The sequence below is a fragment of the Anomaloglossus baeobatrachus genome, unplaced genomic scaffold (genome assembly GCF_048569485.1).
Source record: "Anomaloglossus baeobatrachus isolate aAnoBae1 unplaced genomic scaffold, aAnoBae1.hap1 Scaffold_448, whole genome shotgun sequence".
Classification (NCBI taxonomy): Eukaryota; Metazoa; Chordata; class Amphibia; order Anura; family Aromobatidae; genus Anomaloglossus; species Anomaloglossus baeobatrachus.
Genome location: NW_027443817.1, coordinates 29,540 through 49,334, shown reverse-complemented (window position 1 = coordinate 49,334; position 19,795 = coordinate 29,540). Strand labels below are relative to the sequence as shown.

The window sequence follows — 19,795 nt, the reverse complement described above, 5'->3', positions numbered from 1 at the left end:
GGAGCAGGAAGAAGCGAGACATGGACCCACCCGCGGAACCTCTCTTGACTCGCAGAGTTCGGCGAACGCAGTCACATACGAAGGAGGATCGCAGGAGGGTGGGGATATCGGGTACGCCCTTCCCACCCTTGCGAGGATCCTTGTACATGATGCTCCGCTTTACTCTGTCCATCTTGGATCCCCAGACAAAACGAAACACCGTCCTGGTAATGGCCCTGCACACGGTGGCAAGGGGGGGCCAGGCCTGGGCCGTGTACTGCAGCACGGGCAGTACCTCGTTACGCAGGACCAGTGCTTTGCCCTCACAGGTGAGGCGTCTGAGGCTCCACAGACCGATCCGTTGGGTGATCTTGGTCAAGCGTTCCTCCCAGGACTTGAGGGCTGCTCCTTCCTTCCCGAACCAGACTCCAAGAACCTTGATGAAATCCGGCTGGATGCTGAAAGGGAAGGGGGCGGAAGAGGCCGGCTGCCAGTCCCCGAAGAGCATGGCTTCCGACTTCCCGCAGTTGACTTTGGCTCCCGAAGCCCGTCCGAAGGTCTCACAGGTCTGGACGAGGGTGTCGACTGAGCGCCGGTCCGCGCAGAAGACAGTCACGTCGTCCATGTAGAGCGAGCACTTGACCTCGAAGCGTTCTGGTCCTGGTGCGGTGATCCCTCTGATCTCTCCATTCCGCCGGATAGCCTCTGCAAAGAGTTCTATAACACAAACAAAAAGAAGAGGTGACAGAGGACAGCCTTGTCTGACCCCTGAGAGGACCGGGAAGGGGTCAGTCTTCCAGCCGTTCACCAACACCGAGCTGTGAATATCAAAATACATTAGTTGGACATACAAGCAAAACATGTTACCCAAACCTAACCTGTGCAGAGCTTTGCCCAGGAACTCATGGGAAACACGGTCGAAGGCCTTTTCCTGATCCAACGAGATCAGGGCTGCGTGCACCCGGCGGGCTTTGATGTACTCGACCGTGTCCCGCATGAGAGCCAGGCTGTCTGCGATGCGACGTCCGGGGATGCCGCAGGTCTGATCCGGGTGGATGATCCGTCCGATAACAGTCTTCAATCTCGTTGCCATCGTCTTGGCCAGGATCTTGTAGTCGACGTTCAGAAGGGTGATGGGACGCCAATTCTTCAGGTCGCACCTCTCTCCTTTACGCTTGTACAGGATCGTGACCATTCCTTCCCTCAGAGATGGAGGCATTCTGCCCTCCACCACCATCTCCTCATACAGCCCTAACAGGTCCGGACAGATTAGGTCTCCCAGCGCTACATAGAGCTCTGCTGGGAGGCCGTCACTGCCCGGTGTCCTGCCAGAACTAAAGGATTTGGCGGCCGAGAGCAGCTCGTCCACCGTCAGAGGAACATCCATGGCCGCCGCGTCTGCAGGGTCAAGATGGTTAGTGATACCTGACAGGAACTTATCGGCGGCCTCGGGGTCAGTAGTCTTGCGGGCGTAGAGTTCGCTGTAGAAGTCGCTGACGACCTTCATCACGTTCTCTTTCCCGCGTCGCATGCTTCCACTCTCGTCTCGTAGTTCGTTCATGGGCGTGTGACCGGCGTGGAGTTTCCTGAAAAAGAACGAGTTACATTTCTCACCCTTCTCCAGGTTCTCCACTTTGGAACGGAAGACAATTCGCTCGGACTCCTCCTCGAAGTGCCTTTTCAGGCTCCTCTTAGTCTCCTCCAGCTCCTCTCTCACGTCCCAGCCGCATCGAAGAAGGTCCTGCAGGGAACGCAGCTCACGCTGGAGTCTCCTGAAGTCCCTCCTCTTCAGACACGCCTGTTGTTGACTCTTTGCCTGAAAGAAGAAACGGAACTCGAGTTTAACGTATTCCCACCAGTCAGAAACAGACTGGAAGCCCGCCTTGTAGGCCCGCCACGTGGAGTAGGCAGCTCTAAGCTCCTCCAGAATCTCACCCTTTTCCAGCAGAGAGCAGTTCAGCTTCCAGGAGCCCGGGCCAATGGGGAAGCCATGGCCCAGCACACCTTGAAAGTGAATGGCTCTGTGGTCAGAGAAGAAGCAGGGGACCATCGAGTGCCCACTCCGCCCAACCGCCCGAGAGGTAAACACAAAGTCAATCCTGGAACGCAGCGAGCCATCGGATCGGCACCATGAATAGTTCACGGATCCGTGTCCGATGGAGCCAACAACGTCCACAAGAGAGGCTTCGGTCACCATCTCAATGAGCAGTTTGGATGTGACGTCCAACTTGGCAGCCGTTCCAGAACTGCGTCCATCCTCCTCAATCGGGCAGTTGAAATCCCCGGCCATCACTACCGTCCTGGCGGTAGCGAGCTGAGGGCGCAGGGCTTGGAGGAGCTCCAGTCGATCGCTCTTCACAGGAGAAGCATACACATTGATGAACCTGACAGGTTCTCCCGCCCAGGTGCCATCCACGAGCAGTAACCTGCCGCAGACGATTTCCTGAACAGAGTCCAATGTGAAGGCGCTTCCCCTGATCAGCACGGCGACCCCCGCGGACCTACAGTCGCCCCCGCCAGACCAGTAGGATGGGCCATGGGTCCACTCCCTGGCCAGATGGTTGAAGGACCTAGAGGAGGGAAGGGAGCATTCCTGCAGGAAAAATACATCACTAGACTGAGTGTTAAGGAACGCAAAAATTGTCTGACGTCGGAACTTGTCTCTGATGCTCCTAACATTAATGGAAAAGATGTTAATGTTAGCAGTCATTGGAGGAAAGAGAAAGTTAGAGCAGGCGGTGTGCCTTAGTTACCACTCCGGTCGGGCGGTTCTTCCTCTTTGGCACCTGCTGGTAAGGGTATCTCCAGCAGACCCTCTTCTGCTAGCTGATCAAGCAGGGATGGTGCCTCAGTGGCTTCCGACTCCTCCATTTCTTCTTCGGCCACAAGGGACTCCACCATCTGCTCCAACACGTCCGGTTCTGGGAGGAGGCCATCCTCCTCTTCCTGGGGTGGGTTAAGGTCCACAATGAACAGCTTGGAAGGTTCTGCGACAGGACTATCTTCCACCTTCCTTTTCCTTTGGCCTGTACCTGAGGAGACAAGAGCTGGAAAATCCTCCTCGGTGAAAAGTGCAAGAGTGCTGAGGCCCTCTGCTCTCATGGTCTGGGGAGGGAGAGTGGGCTTTGGGGGGGGGGTGAGGAGACCAACTGAGGAGTAGGGAAATGAGGTGGAGGTAGTGGAATCCTCAGTAGGGTTGGCCGGGGGGGGAGGGGTTTGGACAGGGGTGACAGGGGGGGGGACCAGGGAGGGGGCAACAGTTTTCTTACCCTTCTTTTCCCTGGACTCCGTGGCTGCTGGGGCATCGGCTGGAGCCACGGTCGCCGGGTTCTTGGCCGCCTTGTCCTTGGCCTCTGTGGCCTTGGTCGTAGCTGCCTTGGTCGACGAGGCTGTGACTACCCGATACTGGGTCGCCGCGGCAACCCTTGCCCAGGATTTCTCCCGCTGTGGGCAGTCCTTGTAAAGGTGGTCCGCCTGTCCACATAGGTTGCAAGTCTTCTTCTTTGGGCAGTCCTTGGAGCTGTGTCCTGTCACCCGGCAAACCCTGCAGGCGTCCTCCTTGCAGGTCTTCATCGAATGCCCTTTCCCGCCACATTTCCTGCAGTTGTGTGGCATGTCCGGGTAGTAGATGAGACCAAAGGAGTTTCCCAGAGAGAATGTCGGGGGCAGGTGCTGGAGACCATCCTCGGATGCTGGTTCCCTGTAGAGTCGAACGGTTACTGACCACTTACCCGTCCAGAATCCGTTGCCGTTAAGGATGTGGGATGGCTCCCTCACCACTGTGCAGAGACGTCCCAGGAACGTGGAGATGTCTCTTCCTGGGGTGTGCGGGTTCCGCATGGAGACCGTGATCCTCTTCTCATCCCTCTGTATAGGACAGGATCCTAAAAAAGAATGAAAAGGGGAGTCCGGCATCGCTGCGTTCATCGCCTCCCAGTATCTCCTGCAGGCATTCACCGTGGCAAAGGTTACCAGAAAAATGCCAGTCATGAAGGTCTGGACACTCAGGGTTTCCGCCCTGGAGAAGCCCTGATCCAGAATCATCTTCTTGCAGAACACGTCGCTGGACATGTCCGGCAACCTACCATCCACCGCCTTTAGCTTCAGGGCGACCGTCTGCCGCATCCAAGGCTCCAGGGTTGGAGCCTTTTCAGGCGGCGTCCGGGCTCCCTCCGGCTGGCTGGCGTCGGAGGTAGGGGCCTCTTGGGCCGAAGAAGCCTCTGGATGAGCCTTCCTGGAGGTCCCTGGGTCCTGAGCCTTCTTGGCTGCCTTCTCTGGCTTGCTTGCCATGGCTGGTTCCTGCTTGAGTTCCCGGAGCTGGATCTTGGATTCTTCTCCGGGTGTCTTCTCCCGCTGTGTTCCTCCTCGAAGTTCCTCTGGTCTCCCCAAGTCTTATCCGAGCCTTCGTCTTCTTGCTTCTTTCTGCCAAGCTCTTCTTCCGTCCGATCTCCCTCTTCCGGTCTCGGCTGGGCTTTGGAGCTCGTCTCCCTGATCGTATCTCGTCAAGTGTAGCTAGCTCAGTTTGTTCTGATAAGAACAGATACTACACTTGATCTTAGCCAAAAGGCCGAGAAGCGATAACCAGAATTGGTTTGGGCCTCGAGTGGCACCCTGGCCTATGCCGGACACATCTTAGGGAGAGAGAGCGAGAGGGAGACAAACCCACGCCTACACAAGACATTTTGTCACCCAAGCCAACCCTTGAAAAGGCTGCTTTGCAGAGCAAAAACAAGAAGAATGGTGCGTTTTGCAGCCGCCGCCCACTGCAATGAATCTGAATAACTCCTCCTTTAGGGCGCAAGCAACTCCCCTCCCCCTTGCAGTCTTTCCAATTCACGATACAAAAAGACGGACAGGACAGGTTGCCTGACTTTCCGTCACTGCCACCCTTTGCCATCCTTACCCGTAGAAAGCCCTTTCATCATCCCCAAACCCTAATCTTTTCCCTTTCCTTCCCAGCCCCCAAACCCTGCCCTCTGTACCTTTCTCACCACCCGCTTCCCTTCTCCTGTCATCCCCCTACCACCCGGGAAAAAAAGAGATTGCCCCCTCCTTCCACTAGCCCACCCTCCCACCCAAAGAACAACTTCTTCTGCGCAGCTTGTTTTCTAGGCAGCAGCGCTATTGTGATGTCATCGGGGGGCATTGTGACAAGCCGCCAGTGTTCCGTCTCTTCATGTTGTGCACAGTTCAAACGGAAAATACATCAACAGGCAGACTACAGAAAAGCTTACTATCAAAGGTTAGAGGGGGGCTTTCTCAGAGGGCTTTTTACAGTTTTTCTATTCCCAATTAGCCGTTTAAGTGTACTTATTGAAAGTAGTAATTCTTTCATAGGCCGCCCTTTCTTAGTATTTGACGTTCCTTATATTGCGGTATGAGGCTTCGCAGTAGGTTGCAAACATTCATCACCCATGACTGTCCCCAATTGAGCTCAGAAGCTCAATGTCTATCATGACCTCTCTTTTAGAATGTCCAAGAGCAAGCAAACTATTCCTCCAGGAGAGGGCGCCAACAGACTACTAAAGAGATCATCATTACTCAAAGAAAACCCCAAAAACCAATGCATGATAGGAATAAACAGGTAACTTTCTTTGGAGTGGAAGCGGAGAGATCGCACCAGATGCCAATTCTAGATCTTATCACACCTGTGGTCACTGCAGCAGCAGGTGAATCCACTTTGTCCAAAAGGGATCTATTCCATTCAATTGCAAATGATCTAGATAAGACAGAGAACTGCAGCACGGGGACATAGCCGAGTTGGTCAGGTTGAGTGGTGATGAGTTTGCTATTTGGATGAATAAAGAAAGTCAAAAGTGTGAAAGATAAAAAACAAAAGGAGGAAGTGTGAAAAGTGAATGGGCCAAATTGAGGTGCATATGAAGACGTATGCTTTCTTCCAATTCATTAAATCGGGCTAATATGAATCAGGTGAATTGAGTTCTGCTTTTGGAAACTGGGTTAAGAAGGGGTGCACCGTTCCTGGAGGTACTGCAATACCAGGTCAATGCGTGGAGTGGACAGAGCAAGCTCTTTTTCCATCTCCCTGTTCTAAAAATCCATTTAATATATGGTCCCCAGATAGGGGACGTATCAGATATTAAACTGATAAGAACAGATACTACACTTGATCTTAGCCAAAAGGCCGAGAAGCGATAACCAGAATTGGTTTGGGCCTCGAGTGGCACCCTGGCCTATGCCGGACACATCTTAGGGAGAGAGAGCGAGAGGGAGACAAACCCACGCCTACACAAGACATTTTGTCACCCAAGCCAACCCTTGAAAAGGCTGCTTTGCAGAGCAAAAACAAGAAGAATGGTGCGTTTTGCAGCCGCCGCCCACTGCAATGAATCTGAATAACTCCTCCTTTAGGGCGCAAGCAACTCCCCTCCCCCTTGCAGTCTTTCCAATTCACGATACAAAAAGACGGACAGGACAGGTTGCCTGACTTTCCGTCACTGCCACCCTTTGCCATCCTTACCCGTAGAAAGCCCTTTCATCATCCCCAAACCCTAATCTTTTCCCTTTCCTTCCCAGCCCCCAAACCCTGCCCTCTGTACCTTTCTCACCACCCGCTTCCCTTCTCCTGTCATCCCCCTACCACCCGGGAAAAAAAGAGATTGCCCCCTCCTTCCACTAGCCCACCCTCCCACCCAAAGAACAACTTCTTCTGCGCAGCTTGTTTTCTAGGCAGCAGCGCTATTGTGATGTCATCGGGGGGCATTGTGACAAGCCGCCAGTGTTCCGTCTCTTCATGTTGTGCACAGTTCAAACGGAAAATACATCAACAGGCAGACTACAGAAAAGCTTACTATCAAAGGTTAGAGGGGGGCTTTCTCAGAGGGCTTTTTACAGTTTTTCTATTCCCAATTAGCCGTTTAAGTGTACTTATTGAAAGTAGTAATTCTTTCATAGGCCGCCCTTTCTTAGTATTTGACGTTCCTTATATTGCGGTATGAGGCTTCGCAGTAGGTTGCAAACATTCATCACCCATGACTGTCCCCAATTGAGCTCAGAAGCTCAATGTCTATCATGACCTCTCTTTTAGAATGTCCAAGAGCAAGCAAACTATTCCTCCAGGAGAGGGCGCCAACAGACTACTAAAGAGATCATCATTACTCAAAGAAAACCCCAAAAACCAATGCATGATAGGAATAAACAGGTAACTTTCTTTGGAGTGGAAGCGGAGAGATCGCACCAGATGCCAATTCTAGATCTTATCACACCTGTGGTCACTGCAGCAGCAGGTGAATCCACTTTGTCCAAAAGGGATCTATTCCATTCAATTGCAAATGATCTAGATAAGACAGAGAACTGCAGCACGGGGACATAGCCGAGTTGGTCAGGTTGAGTGGTGATGAGTTTGCTATTTGGATGAATAAAGAAAGTCAAAAGTGTGAAAGATAAAAAACAAAAGGAGGAAGTGTGAAAAGTGAATGGGCCAAATTGAGGTGCATATGAAGACGTATGCTTTCTTCCAATTCATTAAATCGGGCTAATATGAATCAGGTGAATTGAGTTCTGCTTTTGGAAACTGGGTTAAGAAGGGGTGCACCGTTCCTGGAGGTACTGCAATACCAGGTCAATGCGTGGAGTGGACAGAGCAAGCTCTTTTTCCATCTCCCTGTTCTAAAAATCCATTTAATATATGGTCCCCAGATAGGGGACGTATCAGATATTAAACTGATAAGAACAGATACTACACTTGATCTTAGCCAAAAGGCCGAGAAGCGATAACCAGAATTGGTTTGGGCCTCGAGTGGCACCCTGGCCTATGCCGGACACATCTTAGGGAGAGAGAGCGAGAGGGAGACAAACCCACGCCTACACAAGACATTTTGTCACCCAAGCCAACCCTTGAAAAGGCTGCTTTGCAGAGCAAAAACAAGAAGAATGGTGCGTTTTGCAGCCGCCGCCCACTGCAATGAATCTGAATAACTCCTCCTTTAGGGCGCAAGCAACTCCCCTCCCCCTTGCAGTCTTTCCAATTCACGATACAAAAAGACGGACAGGACAGGTTGCCTGACTTTCCGTCACTGCCACCCTTTGCCATCCTTACCCGTAGAAAGCCCTTTCATCATCCCCAAACCCTAATCTTTTCCCTTTCCTTCCCAGCCCCCAAACCCTGCCCTCTGTACCTTTCTCACCACCCGCTTCCCTTCTCCTGTCATCCCCCTACCACCCGGGAAAAAAAGAGATTGCCCCCTCCTTCCACTAGCCCACCCTCCCACCCAAAGAACAACTTCTTCTGCGCAGCTTGTTTTCTAGGCAGCAGCGCTATTGTGATGTCATCGGGGGGCATTGTGACAAGCCGCCAGTGTTCCGTCTCTTCATGTTGTGCACAGTTCAAACGGAAAATACATCAACAGGCAGACTACAGAAAAGCTTACTATCAAAGGTTAGAGGGGGGCTTTCTCAGAGGGCTTTTTACAGTTTTTCTATTCCCAATTAGCCGTTTAAGTGTACTTATTGAAAGTAGTAATTCTTTCATAGGCCGCCCTTTCTTAGTATTTGACGTTCCTTATATTGCGGTATGAGGCTTCGCAGTAGGTTGCAAACATTCATCACCCATGACTGTCCCCAATTGAGCTCAGAAGCTCAATGTCTATCATGACCTCTCTTTTAGAATGTCCAAGAGCAAGCAAACTATTCCTCCAGGAGAGGGCGCCAACAGACTACTAAAGAGATCATCATTACTCAAAGAAAACCCCAAAAACCAATGCATGATAGGAATAAACAGGTAACTTTCTTTGGAGTGGAAGCGGAGAGATCGCACCAGATGCCAATTCTAGATCTTATCACACCTGTGGTCACTGCAGCAGCAGGTGAATCCACTTTGTCCAAAAGGGATCTATTCCATTCAATTGCAAATGATCTAGATAAGACAGAGAACTGCAGCACGGGGACATAGCCGAGTTGGTCAGGTTGAGTGGTGATGAGTTTGCTATTTGGATGAATAAAGAAAGTCAAAAGTGTGAAAGATAAAAAACAAAAGGAGGAAGTGTGAAAAGTGAATGGGCCAAATTGAGGTGCATATGAAGACGTATGCTTTCTTCCAATTCATTAAATCGGGCTAATATGAATCAGGTGAATTGAGTTCTGCTTTTGGAAACTGGGTTAAGAAGGGGTGCACCGTTCCTGGAGGTACTGCAATACCAGGTCAATGCGTGGAGTGGACAGAGCAAGCTCTTTTTCCATCTCCCTGTTCTAAAAATCCATTTAATATATGGTCCCCAGATAGGGGACGTATCAGATATTAAACTGATAAGAACAGATACTACACTTGATCTTAGCCAAAAGGCCGAGAAGCGATAACCAGAATTGGTTTGGGCCTCGAGTGGCACCCTGGCCTATGCCGGACACATCTTAGGGAGAGAGAGCGAGAGGGAGACAAACCCACGCCTACACAAGACATTTTGTCACCCAAGCCAACCCTTGAAAAGGCTGCTTTGCAGAGCAAAAACAAGAAGAATGGTGCGTTTTGCAGCCGCCGCCCACTGCAATGAATCTGAATAACTCCTCCTTTAGGGCGCAAGCAACTCCCCTCCCCCTTGCAGTCTTTCCAATTCACGATACAAAAAGACGGACAGGACAGGTTGCCTGACTTTCCGTCACTGCCACCCTTTGCCATCCTTACCCGTAGAAAGCCCTTTCATCATCCCCAAACCCTAATCTTTTCCCTTTCCTTCCCAGCCCCCAAACCCTGCCCTCTGTACCTTTCTCACCACCCGCTTCCCTTCTCCTGTCATCCCCCTACCACCCGGGAAAAAAAGAGATTGCCCCCTCCTTCCACTAGCCCACCCTCCCACCCAAAGAACAACTTCTTCTGCGCAGCTTGTTTTCTAGGCAGCAGCGCTATTGTGATGTCATCGGGGGGCATTGTGACAAGCCGCCAGTGTTCCGTCTCTTCATGTTGTGCACAGTTCAAACGGAAAATACATCAACAGGCAGACTACAGAAAAGCTTACTATCAAAGGTTAGAGGGGGGCTTTCTCAGAGGGCTTTTTACAGTTTTTCTATTCCCAATTAGCCGTTTAAGTGTACTTATTGAAAGTAGTAATTCTTTCATAGGCCGCCCTTTCTTAGTATTTGACGTTCCTTATATTGCGGTATGAGGCTTCGCAGTAGGTTGCAAACATTCATCACCCATGACTGTCCCCAATTGAGCTCAGAAGCTCAATGTCTATCATGACCTCTCTTTTAGAATGTCCAAGAGCAAGCAAACTATTCCTCCAGGAGAGGGCGCCAACAGACTACTAAAGAGATCATCATTACTCAAAGAAAACCCCAAAAACCAATGCATGATAGGAATAAACAGGTAACTTTCTTTGGAGTGGAAGCGGAGAGATCGCACCAGATGCCAATTCTAGATCTTATCACACCTGTGGTCACTGCAGCAGCAGGTGAATCCACTTTGTCCAAAAGGGATCTATTCCATTCAATTGCAAATGATCTAGATAAGACAGAGAACTGCAGCACGGGGACATAGCCGAGTTGGTCAGGTTGAGTGGTGATGAGTTTGCTATTTGGATGAATAAAGAAAGTCAAAAGTGTGAAAGATAAAAAACAAAAGGAGGAAGTGTGAAAAGTGAATGGGCCAAATTGAGGTGCATATGAAGACGTATGCTTTCTTCCAATTCATTAAATCGGGCTAATATGAATCAGGTGAATTGAGTTCTGCTTTTGGAAACTGGGTTAAGAAGGGGTGCACCGTTCCTGGAGGTACTGCAATACCAGGTCAATGCGTGGAGTGGACAGAGCAAGCTCTTTTTCCATCTCCCTGTTCTAAAAATCCATTTAATATATGGTCCCCAGATAGGGGACGTATCAGATATTAAACTGATAAGAACAGATACTACACTTGATCTTAGCCAAAAGGCCGAGAAGCGATAACCAGAATTGGTTTGGGCCTCGAGTGGCACCCTGGCCTATGCCGGACACATCTTAGGGAGAGAGAGCGAGAGGGAGACAAACCCACGCCTACACAAGACATTTTGTCACCCAAGCCAACCCTTGAAAAGGCTGCTTTGCAGAGCAAAAACAAGAAGAATGGTGCGTTTTGCAGCCGCCGCCCACTGCAATGAATCTGAATAACTCCTCCTTTAGGGCGCAAGCAACTCCCCTCCCCCTTGCAGTCTTTCCAAGTCACGATACAAAAAGACGGACAGGACAGGTTGCCTGACTTTCCGTCACTGCCACCCTTTGCCATCCTTACCCGTAGAAAGCCCTTTCATCATCCCCAAACCCTAATCTTTTCCCTTTCCTTCCCAGCCCCCAAACCCTGCCCTCTGTACCTTTCTCACCACCCGCTTCCCTTCTCCTGTCATCCCCCTACCACCCGGGAAAAAAAGAGATTGCCCCCTCCTTCCACTAGCCCACCCTCCCACCCAAAGAACAACTTCTTCTGCGCAGCTTGTTTTCTAGGCAGCAGCGCTATTGTGATGTCATCGGGGGGCATTGTGACAAGCCGCCAGTGTTCCGTCTCTTCATGTTGTGCACAGTTCAAACGGAAAATACATCAACAGGCAGACTACAGAAAAGCTTACTATCAAAGGTTAGAGGGGGGCTTTCTCAGAGGGCTTTTTACAGTTTTTCTATTCCCAATTAGCCGTTTAAGTGTACTTATTGAAAGTAGTAATTCTTTCATAGGCCGCCCTTTCTTAGTATTTGACGTTCCTTATATTGCGGTATGAGGCTTCGCAGTAGGTTGCAAACATTCATCACCCATGACTGTCCCCAATTGAGCTCAGAAGCTCAATGTCTATCATGACCTCTCTTTTAGAATGTCCAAGAGCAAGCAAACTATTCCTCCAGGAGAGGGCGCCAACAGACTACTAAAGAGATCATCATTACTCAAAGAAAACCCCAAAAACCAATGCATGATAGGAATAAACAGGTAACTTTCTTTGGAGTGGAAGCGGAGAGATCGCACCAGATGCCAATTCTAGATCTTATCACACCTGTGGTCACTGCAGCAGCAGGTGAATCCACTTTGTCCAAAAGGGATCTATTCCATTCAATTGCAAATGATCTAGATAAGACAGAGAACTGCAGCACGGGGACATAGCCGAGTTGGTCAGGTTGAGTGGTGATGAGTTTGCTATTTGGATGAATAAAGAAAGTCAAAAGTGTGAAAGATAAAAAACAAAAGGAGGAAGTGTGAAAAGTGAATGGGCCAAATTGAGGTGCATATGAAGACGTATGCTTTCTTCCAATTCATTAAATCGGGCTAATATGAATCAGGTGAATTGAGTTCTGCTTTTGGAAACTGGGTTAAGAAGGGGTGCACCGTTCCTGGAGGTACTGCAATACCAGGTCAATGCGTGGAGTGGACAGAGCAAGCTCTTTTTCCATCTCCCTGTTCTAAAAATCCATTTAATATATGGTCCCCAGATAGGGGACGTATCAGATATTAAACTGATAAGAACAGATACTACACTTGATCTTAGCCAAAAGGCCGAGAAGCGATAACCAGAATTGGTTTGGGCCTCGAGTGGCACCCTGGCCTATGCCGGACACATCTTAGGGAGAGAGAGCGAGAGGGAGACAAACCCACGCCTACACAAGACATTTTGTCACCCAAGCCAACCCTTGAAAAGGCTGCTTTGCAGAGCAAAAACAAGAAGAATGGTGCGTTTTGCAGCCGCCGCCCACTGCAATGAATCTGAATAACTCCTCCTTTAGGGCGCAAGCAACTCCCCTCCCCCTTGCAGTCTTTCCAATTCACGATACAAAAAGACGGACAGGACAGGTTGCCTGACTTTCCGTCACTGCCACCCTTTGCCATCCTTACCCGTAGAAAGCCCTTTCATCATCCCCAAACCCTAATCTTTTCCCTTTCCTTCCCAGCCCCCAAACCCTGCCCTCTGTACCTTTCTCACCACCCGCTTCCCTTCTCCTGTCATCCCCCTACCACCCGGGAAAAAAAGAGATTGCCCCCTCCTTCCACTAGCCCACCCTCCCACCCAAAGAACAACTTCTTCTGCGCAGCTTGTTTTCTAGGCAGCAGCGCTATTGTGATGTCATCGGGGGGCATTGTGACAAGCCGCCAGTGTTCCGTCTCTTCATGTTGTGCACAGTTCAAACGGAAAATACATCAACAGGCAGACTACAGAAAAGCTTACTATCAAAGGTTAGAGGGGGGCTTTCTCAGAGGGCTTTTTACAGTTTTTCTATTCCCAATTAGCCGTTTAAGTGTACTTATTGAAAGTAGTAATTCTTTCATAGGCCGCCCTTTCTTAGTATTTGACGTTCCTTATATTGCGGTATGAGGCTTCGCAGTAGGTTGCAAACATTCATCACCCATGACTGTCCCCAATTGAGCTCAGAAGCTCAATGTCTATCATGACCTCTCTTTTAGAATGTCCAAGAGCAAGCAAACTATTCCTCCAGGAGAGGGCGCCAACAGACTACTAAAGAGATCATCATTACTCAAAGAAAACCCCAAAAACCAATGCATGATAGGAATAAACAGGTAACTTTCTTTGGAGTGGAAGCGGAGAGATCGCACCAGATGCCAATTCTAGATCTTATCACACCTGTGGTCACTGCAGCAGCAGGTGAATCCACTTTGTCCAAAAGGGATCTATTCCATTCAATTGCAAATGATCTAGATAAGACAGAGAACTGCAGCACGGGGACATAGCCGAGTTGGTCAGGTTGAGTGGTGATGAGTTTGCTATTTGGATGAATAAAGAAAGTCAAAAGTGTGAAAGATAAAAAACAAAAGGAGGAAGTGTGAAAAGTGAATGGGCCAAATTGAGGTGCATATGAAGACGTATGCTTTCTTCCAATTCATTAAATCGGGCTAATATGAATCAGGTGAATTGAGTTCTGCTTTTGGAAACTGGGTTAAGAAGGGGTGCACCGTTCCTGGAGGTACTGCAATACCAGGTCAATGCGTGGAGTGGACAGAGCAAGCTCTTTTTCCATCTCCCTGTTCTAAAAATCCATTTAATATATGGTCCCCAGATAGGGGACGTATCAGATATTAAACTGATAAGAACAGATACTACACTTGATCTTAGCCAAAAGGCCGAGAAGCGATAACCAGAATTGGTTTGGGCCTCGAGTGGCACCCTGGCCTATGCCGGACACATCTTAGGGAGAGAGAGCGAGAGGGAGACAAACCCACGCCTACACAAGACATTTTGTCACCCAAGCCAACCCTTGAAAAGGCTGCTTTGCAGAGCAAAAACAAGAAGAATGGTGCGTTTTGCAGCCGCCGCCCACTGCAATGAATCTGAATAACTCCTCCTTTAGGGCGCAAGCAACTCCCCTCCCCCTTGCAGTCTTTCCAATTCACGATACAAAAAGACGGACAGGACAGGTTGCCTGACTTTCCGTCACTGCCACCCTTTGCCATCCTTACCCGTAGAAAGCCCTTTCATCATCCCCAAACCCTAATCTTTTCCCTTTCCTTCCCAGCCCCCAAACCCTGCCCTCTGTACCTTTCTCACCACCCGCTTCCCTTCTCCTGTCATCCCCCTACCACCCGGGAAAAAAAGAGATTGCCCCCTCCTTCCACTAGCCCACCCTCCCACCCAAAGAACAACTTCTTCTGCGCAGCTTGTTTTCTAGGCAGCAGCGCTATTGTGATGTCATCGGGGGGCATTGTGACAAGCCGCCAGTGTTCCGTCTCTTCATGTTGTGCACAGTTCAAACGGAAAATACATCAACAGGCAGACTACAGAAAAGCTTACTATCAAAGGTTAGAGGGGGGCTTTCTCAGAGGGCTTTTTACAGTTTTTCTATTCCCAATTAGCCGTTTAAGTGTACTTATTGAAAGTAGTAATTCTTTCATAGGCCGCCCTTTCTTAGTATTTGACGTTCCTTATATTGCGGTATGAGGCTTCGCAGTAGGTTGCAAACATTCATCACCCATGACTGTCCCCAATTGAGCTCAGAAGCTCAATGTCTATCATGACCTCTCTTTTAGAATGTCCAAGAGCAAGCAAACTCTTCCTCCAGGAGAGGGCGCCAACAGACTACTAAAGAGATCATCATTACTCAAAGAAAACCCCAAAAACCAATGCATGATAGGAATAAACAGGTAACTTTCTTTGGAGTGGAAGCGGAGAGATCGCACCAGATGCCAATTCTAGATCTTATCACACCTGTGGTCACTGCAGCAGCAGGTGAATCCACTTTGTCCAAAAGGGATCTATTCCATTCAATTGCAAATGATCTAGATAAGACAGAGAACTGCAGCACGGGGACATAGCCGAGTTGGTCAGGTTGAGTGGTGATGAGTTTGCTATTTGGATGAATAAAGAAAGTCAAAAGTGTGAAAGATAAAAAACAAAAGGAGGAAGTGTGAAAAGTGAATGGGCCAAATTGAGGTGCATATGAAGACGTATGCTTTCTTCCAATTCATTAAATCGGGCTAATATGAATCAGGTGAATTGAGTTCTGCTTTTGGAAACTGGGTTAAGAAGGGGTGCACCGTTCCTGGAGGTACTGCAATACCAGGTCAATGCGTGGAGTGGACAGAGCAAGCTCTTTTTCCATCTCCCTGTTCTAAAAATCCATTTAATATATGGTCCCCAGATAGGGGACGTATCAGATATTAAACTGATAAGAACAGATACTACACTTGATCTTAGCCAAAAGGCCGAGAAGCGATAACCAGAATTGGTTTGGGCCTCGAGTGGCACCCTGGCCTATGCCGGACACATCTTAGGGAGAGAGAGCGAGAGGGAGACAAACCCACGCCTACACAAGACATTTTGTCACCCAAGCCAACCCTTGAAAAGGCTGCTTTGCAGAGCAAAAACAAGAAGAATGGTGCGTTTTGCAGCCGCCGCCCACTGCAATGAATCTGAATAACTCCTCCTTTAGGGCGCAAGCAACTCCCCTCCCCCTTGCAGTCTTTCCAATTCACGATACAAAAAGACGGACAGGACAGGTTGCCTGACTTTCCGTCACTGCCACCCTTTGCCATCCTTACCCGTAGAAAGCCCTTTCATCATCCCCAAACCCTAATCTTTTCCCTTTCCTTCCCAGCCCCCAAACCCTGCCCTCTGTACCTTTCTCACCACCCGCTTCCCTTCTCCTGTCATCCCCCTACCACCCGGGAAAAAAAGAGATTGCCCCCTCCTTCCACTAGCCCACCCTCCCACCCAAAGAACAACTTCTTCTGCGCAGCTTGTTTTCTAGGCAGCAGCGCTATTGTGATGTCATCGGGGGGCATTGTGACAAGCCGCCAGTGTTCCGTCTCTTCATGTTGTGCACAGTTCAAACGGAAAATACATCAACAGGCAGACTACAGAAAAGCTTACTATCAAAGGTTAGAGGGGGGCTTTCTCAGAGGGCTTTTTACAGTTTTTCTATTCCCAATTAGCCGTTTAAGTGTACTTATTGAAAGTAGTAATTCTTTCATAGGCCGCCCTTTCTTAGTATTTGACGTTCCTTATATTGCGGTATGAGGCTTCGCAGTAGGTTGCAAACATTCATCACCCATGACTGTCCCCAATTGAGCTCAGAAGCTCAATGTCTATCATGACCTCTCTTTTAGAATGTCCAAGAGCAAGCAAACTCTTCCTCCAGGAGAGGGCGCCAACAGACTACTAAAGAGATCATCATTACTCAAAGAAAACCCCAAAAACCAATGCATGATAGGAATAAACAGGTAACTTTCTTTGGAGTGGAAGCGGAGAGATCGCACCAGATGCCAATTCTAGATCTTATCACACCTGTGGTCACTGCAGCAGCAGGTGAATCCACTTTGTCCAAAAGGGATCTATTCCATTCAATTGCAAATGATCTAGATAAGACAGAGAACTGCAGCACGGGGACATAGCCGAGTTGGTCAGGTTGAGTGGTGATGAGTTTGCTATTTGGATGAATAAAGAAAGTCAAAAGTGTGAAAGATAAAAAACAAAAGGAGGAAGTGTGAAAAGTGAATGGGCCAAATTGAGGTGCATATGAAGACGTATGCTTTCTTCCAATTCATTAAATCGGGCTAATATGAATCAGGTGAATTGAGTTCTGCTTTTGGAAACTGGGTTAAGAAGGGGTGCACCGTTCCTGGAGGTACTGCAATACCAGGTCAATGCGTGGAGTGGACAGAGCAAGCTCTTTTTCCATCTCCCTGTTCTAAAAATCCATTTAATATATGGTCCCCAGATAGGGGACGTATCAGATATTAAACTGATAAGAACAGATACTACACTTGATCTTAGCCAAAAGGCCGAGAAGCGATAACCAGAATTGGTTTGGGCCTCGAGTGGCACCCTGGCCTATGCCGGACACATCTTAGGGAGAGAGAGCGAGAGGGAGACAAACCCACGCCTACACAAGACATTTTGTCACCCAAGCCAACCCTTGAAAAGGCTGCTTTGCAGAGCAAAAACAAGAAGAATGGTGCGTTTTGCAGCCGCCGCCCACTGCAATGAATCTGAATAACTCCTCCTTTAGGGCGCAAGCAACTCCCCTCCCCCTTGCAGTCTTTCCAATTCACGATACAAAAAGACGGACAGGACAGGTTGCCTGACTTTCCGTCACTGCCACCCTTTGCCATCCTTACCCGTAGAAAGCCCTTTCATCATCCCCAAACCCTAATCTTTTCCCTTTCCTTCCCAGCCCCCAAACCCTGCCCTCTGTACCTTTCTCACCACCCGCTTCCCTTCTCCTGTCATCCCCCTACCACCCGGGAAAAAAAGAGATTGCCCCCTCCTTCCACTAGCCCACCCTCCCACCCAAAGAACAACTTCTTCTGCGCAGCTTGTTTTCTAGGCAGCAGCGCTATTGTGATGTCATCGGGGGGCATTGTGACAAGCCGCCAGTGTTCCGTCTCTTCATGTTGTGCACAGTTCAAACGGAAAATACATCAACAGGCAGACTACAGAAAAGCTTACTATCAAAGGTTAGAGGGGGGCTTTCTCAGAGGGCTTTTTACAGTTTTTCTATTCCCAATTAGCCGTTTAAGTGTACTTATTGAAAGTAGTAATTCTTTCATAGGCCGCCCTTTCTTAGTATTTGACGTTCCTTATATTGCGGTATGAGGCTTCGCAGTAGGTTGCAAACATTCATCACCCATGACTGTCCCCAATTGAGCTCAGAAGCTCAATGTCTATCATGACCTCTCTTTTAGAATGTCCAAGAGCAAGCAAACTATTCCTCCAGGAGAGGGCGCCAACAGACTACTAAAGAGATCATCATTACTCAAAGAAAACCCCAAAAACCAATGCATGATAGGAATAAACAGGTAACTTTCTTTGGAGTGGAAGCGGAGAGATCGCACCAGATGCCAATTCTAGATCTTATCACACCTGTGGTCACTGCAGCAGCAGGTGAATCCACTTTGTCCAAAAGGGATCTATTCCATTCAATTGCAAATGATCTAGATAAGACAGAGAACTGCAGCACGGGGACATAGCCGAGTTGGTCAGGTTGAGTGGTGATGAGTTTGCTATTTGGATGAATAAAGAAAGTCAAAAGTGTGAAAGATAAAAAACAAAAGGAGGAAGTGTGAAAAGTGAATGGGCCAAATTGAGGTGCATATGAAGACGTATGCTTTCTTCCAATTCATTAAATCGGGCTAATATGAATCAGGTGAATTGAGTTCTGCTTTTGGAAACTGGGTTAAGAAGGGGTGCACCGTTCCTGGAGGTACTGCAATACCAGGTCAATGCGTGGAGTGGACAGAGCAAGCTCTTTTTCCATCTCCCTGTTCTAAAAATCCATTTAATATATGGTCCCCAGATAGGGGACGTATCAGATATTAAACTGATAAGAACAGATTTTTGATTTAATGAAGCTTTCCAAAGCACCGCAAAAAATGCATGACCGAAGTCACACCAAAAACAGTGCAAAGGCTAGGATTCGTGTGGACCCTTCCGTGAGGAGAGGGTCCCCAAAAATCAACCCCATCCCTCCGAGCCAGAAGGCCACAGCAAGGGTCAGGGATCTTCGGTGCTCCCCCAAGCCGAAGCCTGGTTGAGCCTTGTCGTTGCTCCCAGCGTCCACCCAGGCATCTTACCCAAGTGGAGTAGAGAGCTACTAGTTGTTGGTTTCGCAGCCGAAACTGCCCGGACCGTCAACCGGTGTTAGTTTCTCAGCCCAAGGCTAACCGGACCTCCAACCGGGTGTTGGTTTCTCAGCCGAAGCTGACCCGGACCTCCAACCGGGTGTTGGTTTCTCAGCCGAAGCTGACCCGGACCTCCAACCGGGTGTTGGTTTCTCAGCCGAAGCTGACCCGGACCTCCACCCGGGTGTTGGTTTCTCAGCCCAAAGCTGAACGGACCTCCGACCATGATTATAAAAATTTCCCTTCCTAGCCAGAAGGCCGGGATAGAGCAATATGCTCAGAAAGTATGAAAGGGCAAGGTACGGTGTGCTACAGAGCCCAAGGCTCGCCGGGGTCCCAAGCCAGCAAGCTCAGACTCACTCCAGGGTCGTCAGTCCTGGGGCACATTGCACCATAGCCCCCACACTTACTCAGTCTAATAGCCTCGATCCTGGTAGGGCCATGTTTTCCTCTAGATGAATATACTATACATCCAGAGTACTAGCAAGCGCAACCTTCCAGTGTGCATTGCATCTGCCGAGCCTCACAGATACTACACTTGATCTTAGCCAAAAGGCCGAGAAGCGATAACCAGAATTGGTTTGGGCCTCGAGTGGCACCCTGGCCTATGCCGGACACATCTTAGGGAGAGAGAGCGAGAGGGAGACAAACCCACGCCTACACAAGACATTTTGTCACCCAAGCCAACCCTTGAAAAGGCTGCTTTGCAGAGCAAAAACAAGAAGAATGGTGCGTTTTGCAGCCGCCGCCCACTGCAATGAATCTGAATAACTCCTCCTTTAGGGC

The 19,795-nt window shown here is 49.1% G+C and overlaps 9 non-coding genes and 2 pseudogenes across 9 annotated transcripts; all 11 read right to left on the bottom strand.

Moving 5' to 3' along the window:
• Nucleotides 1-4,453: 4,453 nt before the first annotated feature.
• LOC142280133 (U2 spliceosomal RNA) lies at nt 4,454-4,558 on the bottom strand (annotated as a pseudogene).
• A 1,387-nt stretch (nt 4,559-5,945) lies between these two features.
• On the bottom strand, nt 5,946-6,136 carry LOC142280152 (U2 spliceosomal RNA). Its single transcript, XR_012742502.1, has one exon. It is a non-coding gene; the product is annotated as a U2 spliceosomal RNA (small nuclear RNA).
• A 1,387-nt stretch (nt 6,137-7,523) lies between these two features.
• On the bottom strand, nt 7,524-7,714 carry LOC142280150 (U2 spliceosomal RNA). Its single transcript, XR_012742501.1, has one exon. It is a non-coding gene; the product is annotated as a U2 spliceosomal RNA (small nuclear RNA).
• Nucleotides 7,715-9,101: 1,387 nt separating this feature from the next.
• On the bottom strand, nt 9,102-9,292 carry LOC142280149 (U2 spliceosomal RNA). The gene has a single exon (XR_012742500.1). It is a non-coding gene; the product is annotated as a U2 spliceosomal RNA (small nuclear RNA).
• A 1,387-nt stretch (nt 9,293-10,679) lies between these two features.
• On the bottom strand, nt 10,680-10,870 carry LOC142280148 (U2 spliceosomal RNA). The gene has a single exon (XR_012742499.1). It is a non-coding gene; the product is annotated as a U2 spliceosomal RNA (small nuclear RNA).
• Nucleotides 10,871-12,257: 1,387 nt separating this feature from the next.
• Nucleotides 12,258-12,448, bottom strand: LOC142280147 (U2 spliceosomal RNA). The gene has a single exon (XR_012742498.1). It is a non-coding gene; the product is annotated as a U2 spliceosomal RNA (small nuclear RNA).
• Nucleotides 12,449-13,835: 1,387 nt separating this feature from the next.
• LOC142280146 (U2 spliceosomal RNA) lies at nt 13,836-14,026 on the bottom strand. The gene has a single exon (XR_012742497.1). It is a non-coding gene; the product is annotated as a U2 spliceosomal RNA (small nuclear RNA).
• A 1,387-nt stretch (nt 14,027-15,413) lies between these two features.
• Nucleotides 15,414-15,604, bottom strand: LOC142280145 (U2 spliceosomal RNA). The gene has a single exon (XR_012742496.1). It is a non-coding gene; the product is annotated as a U2 spliceosomal RNA (small nuclear RNA).
• A 1,387-nt stretch (nt 15,605-16,991) lies between these two features.
• LOC142280144 (U2 spliceosomal RNA) lies at nt 16,992-17,182 on the bottom strand. Its single transcript, XR_012742495.1, has one exon. It is a non-coding gene; the product is annotated as a U2 spliceosomal RNA (small nuclear RNA).
• Nucleotides 17,183-18,569: 1,387 nt separating this feature from the next.
• LOC142280123 (U2 spliceosomal RNA) lies at nt 18,570-18,762 on the bottom strand. The gene has a single exon (XR_012742482.1). It is a non-coding gene; the product is annotated as a U2 spliceosomal RNA (small nuclear RNA).
• A 688-nt stretch (nt 18,763-19,450) lies between these two features.
• Nucleotides 19,451-19,577, bottom strand: LOC142280136 (U2 spliceosomal RNA; annotated as a pseudogene).
• Nucleotides 19,578-19,795: the final 218 nt, after the last annotated feature.